Here is a 6487-nt window from a genome sequence, read left to right as displayed (position 1 = left end):
AAAAAAAAAAAAAACCCTTCCAAAAATTTTTAAAATTTTTTTTTTTTTTAAAAAAAAAAAAATTTTTTTTTACAACCTAAGTGGTATCCTCTCCATCATGTGGTAATAACATTAAATTTAATCAAGTTTTTTTGTGCACTAATAACATCCACAAAAGCCATTCAAGTCTAAAGATAGAGACGTTATTAAAAGTGACATATTGGAATGGAGTGTAGAAAATTAATTTCCAGGCGCACCGAAATATCATTCATTCTATATTTTTTTGTTTTATGTTTGTTATTTCACATCATGATTGTTTTATTTGCAAATGAAAACATTTTCTAAAATTTGTTTCCATTCTTCATCCGACTAGGTTGTCTCTGGATGATAATAAGAAGGCATTAACTGGGGTCAATTTCTAGATTTTGCAGTCAACATTGGCAAATAAAAATTGCTCATGGCAATTTCGGAAAGTCTGAGTTTGGACTTTGGAGTGATATTATAACTTTGTCAAGTAGACAAAATTAATGCAGAGAGAGAGAGAGAGACCAATAGAACTGTGTGTCGTATTAAACTGGCAAGCTTAGTCAGACGCAAGGTGTCAACAAGGCGTATTTAATTGCCAAGTGTCTGTCATAATTAGTCAATAATTTGGACTAAGATGAGATAACTACACTATCATCACTTGCTACTTTCAAACTATTTGCTCTCTCTAATTTTGTCCATATTTTCTGATCATTTTCTTATCTTGTTGCGAATCTCTTTGATATTTGACTTGATACCTCAACACAAAAAGTTTGCATGACTATTTACTAAAAAGTTTTAAAATTAATTTTTCAGTTTCTTTTATAGTTGACTTGATATCTCAACACAAAAAGTTGGCATGACTATTTACTAAAAAGTTTACTAAAAAATTTACTAAAAAGTATTAGAATTAATTTTTCAGTTTCTTTGATATTTGACTTGATATCTCATCACAAAAAGTTTACTAAAAAGTTTTAAAATTAATTTTTCAGTTTCTTTTGGATCACAATTTTTCAGTTACTATATTTAAATGGTATTATAGTCAAAAAGAGATCTATGTATCCCGTAATGAAAACTCTTAATTTGCATTACTATTTTCCTACATCTTAAGGATGTAGTTGTCCTTTTGCTTAAGGAATATTTTAAAAATTACAAATTCTAAACTAAATTTTAAAAGAACTTATATAAGAGTCAAATTGGTATATATTTTTAGGGACTTTATTTATTTCTTAATTGTGATTCAGTCTCCCACATATCTTTATTTGAACATTGCTGGCTGCATCAATCATGTCCATGACAGACTATTACTTCTTTTTTAACGAATCTCGACGGTACAAGGAAGTTTTATTGATCAGAACATAAAATTGTTAACCCTAGTCAAGGGGACATAATAACATATTGTTACACGTAACATATTATTACATACATAAAAAAACAGTTACATATGTAATTAAAAGAGAAAATCATCAACAACAACAACAACAATAATTGCCAAAAGTTAGAGCAAGGATCACAGAGATGTAGAAAAATAATAGTGCTATTGAAATTTGTTGTATTATACATAAGAAGAACCAACAGCCGGGACATCGAGTTCTTCATTCACTTTCAGCGTACAAAATGAATAAGGAGGTATTCGGCATAATATAACTGCAAATATTATGAGATAACACATAATAAGAACTTAGTTTGGAAATTGAAATTTAACTTATTTAATTAATCACATCAATTTGATATTTAGTAATATTTAACACATCATCATATTAATTAATTAAGAAGAATTAATTCATACTTGCCTGCCAAATGAACATGTAAAAAGAAAATATCGATGCATTGTTAGATAGATCAACATTTCGAGCTCGATGCCAAAGAAATAAAAGAAGTGTGGCGTGACCTATTATCTGTAACAGATTAAAAAAAAAAATCTTATATGAGTGATAAGATAAAATTAATTTTGAGCACATATTATCAAAAGGTTAAATTTAATTAACTCTTGAAAAACAAAACATAGTTCAATTCTTAATTACCGTTACAAGCTTGCTTAGCAGGAAAGATGAGGAAGCTCCAACTAATACCGCGGCTCCATACGCAGTGGAGAGCATATAAACAGATAGCCAAAGTACCTTATATTTTGAGAAGAAGATAAAATTTGGAAGCCAATATTTATGTTGTTATTCATTAATTTGATTCTCTATTGCATGTAAAGGAAAATTAAAGATGAATAAGGACAGCATCATATATAATTATAAATCTGAAACACAATCATATATTGTTGAGATTAATTCCAATGTTTAATTATTGTTTTTACTAATTTACTAATAATAAAGTTTTTACTAATTTACTCACTTTTTCTTTCCCTAGTATGACACCGAGTGTTTGAATTCCATGTTCTCTATCGCCTTCAACATCATGTAAATCCTGTTCAAATTAAACCAAAAAAAAAAAAAGGTTGATTAGTAGCCACCAATTGTATAAACTGTGGATTCGACGTGTTACAATTTTATAAAAGATTTCGACACCTGCATTTATAAAATACAAAGATCGTATCTGAGAACAATTATAAATGTACTTTGATTTAACTACCTTGACAAATGCAATTGCAACGGCCATGCAGGTCATGAAAGCACTTGCAAACATCAATGGTTTCGTGACTTCCATAGGTCTACCAAGCACATATTTCTGTGTGCATGTAACAAATCCATCTCATCAGGAAAAAAACACAGAAAATTAAGATATATATATATATATATATATATTGGTTCTACATAGTTTACTAAAATTTAACAGTAATTTTAAATCATAATTATCAATTTTATTGCGGATAATATTTATATTTCTAATCAAATGTGTATGATTCTTTATTATTACAATCAAACAAGAGAAGAACTGCAGTATTCTACACATCTATAATTCAATTCTATCCTTTTCGAGAAAGTGATAAAAACCCCACCCGTCGTTTCAAGAAATATATCATTACCCCCTCTTAATTATTTTAAAACCCATCAAAACCCTGCCATTAAAAGAAATAACTAACTGTTAATTTTTTTTTTAATTTTACGTTTTACTATTTTACTCATAATTGTTTTTAATTGATCAATGAAAATTTTTATCACATCCAAGATAAGATAATAAAAATCTCATATCAATAAGATTAATAATTTTAAAATACCTGGACGTGGAAGAAGAAAGGAACTTGTGGAAGAAGTCCGCTCGTAAACACCACACAGACTTTGGAGTGATATTATAACTTTGTCAAGTAGACAAAATTAATGCAGAGAGAGAGAGAGAGACCAATAGAAATGTGTGTCGTATTAAACTGGCAAGCTTAGTCAGACGCAAGGTGTCAACAAGGCGTATTTAATTGCCAAGTGTCTGTCATAATTAGTCAATAATTTGGACTAAGATGAGATAACTACACTATCATCACTTGCTACTTTCAAACTATTTGCTCTCTCTAATTTTGTCCATATTTTCTGATCATTTTCTTATCTTGTTGCGAATCTCTTTGATATTTGACTTGATACCTCAACACAAAAAGTTTGCATGACTATTTACTAAAAAGTTTTAAAATTAATTTTTCAGTTTCTTTTATAGTTGACTTGATATCTCAACACAAAAAGTTGGCATGACTATTTACTAAAAAGTTTACTAAAAAATTTACTAAAAAGTATTAGAATTAATTTTTCAGTTTCTTTGATATTTGACTTGATATCTCATCACAAAAAGTTTACTAAAAAGTTTTAAAATTAATTTTTCAGTTTCTTTTGGATCACAATTTTTCAGTTACTATATTTAAATGGTATTATAGTCAAAAAGAGATCTATGTATCCCGTAATGAAAACTCTTAATTTGCATTACTATTTTCCTACATCTTAAGGATGTAGTTGTCCTTTTGCTTAAGGAATATTTTAAAAATTACAAATTCTAAACTAAATTTTAAAAGAACTTATATAAGAGTCAAATTGGTATATATTTTTAGGGACTTTATTTATTTCTTAATTGTGATTCAGTCTCCCACATATCTTTATTTGAACATTGCTGGCTGCATCAATCATGTCCATGACAGACTATTACTTCTTTTTTAACGAATCTCGACGGTACAAGGAAGTTTTATTGATCAGAACATAAAATTGTTAACCCTAGTCAAGGGGACATAATAACATATTGTTACACGTAACATATTATTACATACATAAAAAAACAGTTACATATGTAATTAAAAGAGAAAATCATCAACAACAACAACAACGATAATTGCCAAAAGTTAGAGCAAGGATCACAGAGATGTAGAAAAATAATAGTGCTATTGAAATTTGTTGTATTATACATAAGAAGAACCAACAGCCGGGACATCGAGTTCTTCATTCACTTTCAGCGTACAAAATGAATAAGGAGGTATTCGGCATAATATAACTGCAAATATTATGAGATAACACATAATAAGAACTTAGTTTGGAAATTGAAATTTAACTTATTTAATTAATCACATCAATTTGATATTTAGTAATATTTAACACATCATCATATTAATTAATTAAGAAGAATTAATTCATACTTGCCTGCCAAATGAACATGTAAAAAGAAAGTATCGATGCATTGTTAGATAGATCAACATTTCGAGCTCGATGCCAAAGAAATAAAAGAAGTGTGGCATGGCCCATTATCTGTAAGAGATTAAAAAAAAAAAAATCTTATATGAGTGATAAGATAAAATTAATTTTGAGCACATATTATCAAAAGGCTAAATTTAATTAACTCTTGAAAAACAAAACATAATTCAATTCTTAATTACCGTTACAAGCTTGCTTAGCAGGAAAGATGAGGAAGCTCCAACTAATACAGCGGCTCCATACGCAGTGGAGAGCATATAAACAGATAGCCAAAGTACCTTATATTTTGAGAAGAAGATAAAATTTGGAAGCCAATATTTATGTTGTTATTCATTAATTTGATTCTCTATTGCATGTAAAGGAAAATTAAAGATGAATAAGGACAGCATCATATATAATTATAAATCTGAAACACAATCATATATTGTTGAGATTAATTCCAATGTTTAATTATTGTTTTTACTAATTTACTAATAATAAAGTTTTTACTAATTTACTCACTTTTTCTTTTCCTAGTATGACACCGAGTGTTTGAATTCCATGTTCTCTATCGCCTTCAACATCATGTAAATCCTGTTCAAATTAAACCAAAAAAAAAAAAAAGGTTGATTAGTAGCCACCAATTGTATAAACTGTGGATTCGACGTGTTACAATTTTATAAAAGATTTCGACACCTGCATTTATAAAATACAAAGATCGTATCTGAGAACAATTATAAATGTACTTTGATTTAACTACCTTGACAAATGCAATTGAAACGGCCATGCAGGTCATGAAAGCACTTGCAAACATCAATGGTTTCGTGACTTCCATAGGTCTACCAAGCACATATTTCTGTGTGCATGTAACAAATCCATCTCATCAGGAAAAAAACACTGAAAATTAAGATATATATATATATATTTTGGTTCTACATAGTTTACTAAAATTTAACAGTAATTTTAAATCATAATTATCAATTTTATTGCAGATAATATTTATATTTCTAATCAAATATGTATGATTCTTTATTATTACAATCAAACAAGAGAAGAACTGCAGTATTCTACACATCTATAATTCAATTCTATCCTTTTCGAGAAAGTGATAAAAACCACACCCGTCGTTTCAAGAAATATATCATTACCCCCTCTTAATTATTTTAAAACCCATCAAAACCCTGCCATTAAAAGAAATAACTGACTGTTAATTTTTTTTTTTTTAATTTTACGTTTTACTATTTTACTCATAATTGTTTTTAATTGATCAATGAAAATTTTTATCACATCCAAGATAAGATAATAAAAATCTCATATCAATAAGATTAATAATTTTAAAATACCTGGACGTGGAAGAAGAAAGGAACTTGTGGAAGAAGTCCGCACGTAAACACCGTACAGACTGCGGCTAGAAATGAATTTCCCTTCCATCTAAGAAAGGGAAGCTGCATTATTGAAAGTCACCAATCACATGAACTTAGTTAATTATAAAAAAAATCACTTTATTTTTAATAATTTAATAATCAACTAATTCAATCGTCATTATTATTATTTTTGTGATTAGGGTCTCTCAACCATGTTCGACAAAGTTTTAACTTAATTATTTTACCCTCGCAGGGTAAAAATATTGATGTACCCACAAAATATCTTAACTTCAGCAATTTAATGTTATTCAAAATTAAATATTTTAAAATAATTTATGAGTACTATTTGATTAATACAAAATACATTTTATAAAACCAATTTGGGAGCTCACCGGTGCGGAGTAAGCAGTTGCAATAAAAAGCCACAAGATGACGCCCAAAACAAGTGGTGGAGATCGTAGCATAATTGCGGAAGCCAGACTCTGAAAATGCAGATCAGTGAATCAAATAAATAAAGCCTATACATCCTTAATT

The 6487-nt window shown here is 28.4% G+C and overlaps 1 pseudogene; it reads right to left on the bottom strand.

The window, feature by feature from the left end:
* Positions 1-1608: 1608 nt before the first annotated feature.
* LOC18043888 overlaps positions 1609-6487 on the bottom strand; it is a 7715-nt pseudogene continuing 2836 nt past the window's right edge.

This window comes from Citrus clementina, unplaced genomic scaffold, assembly GCF_000493195.1.
Source record: "Citrus clementina cultivar Clemenules unplaced genomic scaffold, Citrus_clementina_v1.0 scaffold_4, whole genome shotgun sequence".
In the NCBI taxonomy this organism is placed as follows: domain Eukaryota; kingdom Viridiplantae; phylum Streptophyta; class Magnoliopsida; order Sapindales; family Rutaceae; genus Citrus; species Citrus x clementina.
The sequence above is the reverse complement of the archived record's forward strand: the minus strand, read 5'-3'. Positions and strand labels throughout refer to the sequence as shown.